The sequence below is a fragment of the Hibiscus syriacus genome, unplaced genomic scaffold, assembly GCF_006381635.1.
Source record: "Hibiscus syriacus cultivar Baekdansim isolate YM2019G1 unplaced genomic scaffold, ASM638163v2 tig00111398_pilon, whole genome shotgun sequence".
Lineage (NCBI taxonomy): Eukaryota > Viridiplantae > Streptophyta > Magnoliopsida > Malvales > Malvaceae > Hibiscus > Hibiscus syriacus.
In genome coordinates this window covers 1,925,867-1,926,197 of record NW_024063081.1, presented here as the reverse complement: position 1 = coordinate 1,926,197, position 331 = coordinate 1,925,867, and positions in this window count along the sequence as shown.

Below are 331 nucleotides of genomic sequence, written 5' to 3'. Positions count from 1 at the left end.
GGAATCATGATTAACGTCGCAAAAGTAAGAATTTTTTTCGTGGCTGGATTTTGCTAAGGTCTGCCCAGATAAAGTAGGCCAGCCCATCTTTTCATTGATCCGAAACTAGAGCTTCAATGGCCTGTGTTCAAGGGATTTGGACTGGGTGGGCTTGTTAGTACTCGATAAATATTTTGAAATTCTAAATCGTGTTTGTCACTACAATTTATTTATTTATTAATAACGTTGCATAGTTTATAGAAATTTAAGTTTTGAGCTTCTGAGTATGTATATTCAATATTCAATCTTGGTAAAACATTTCCTTTAATATTTAAGATAATATTTAATTAAT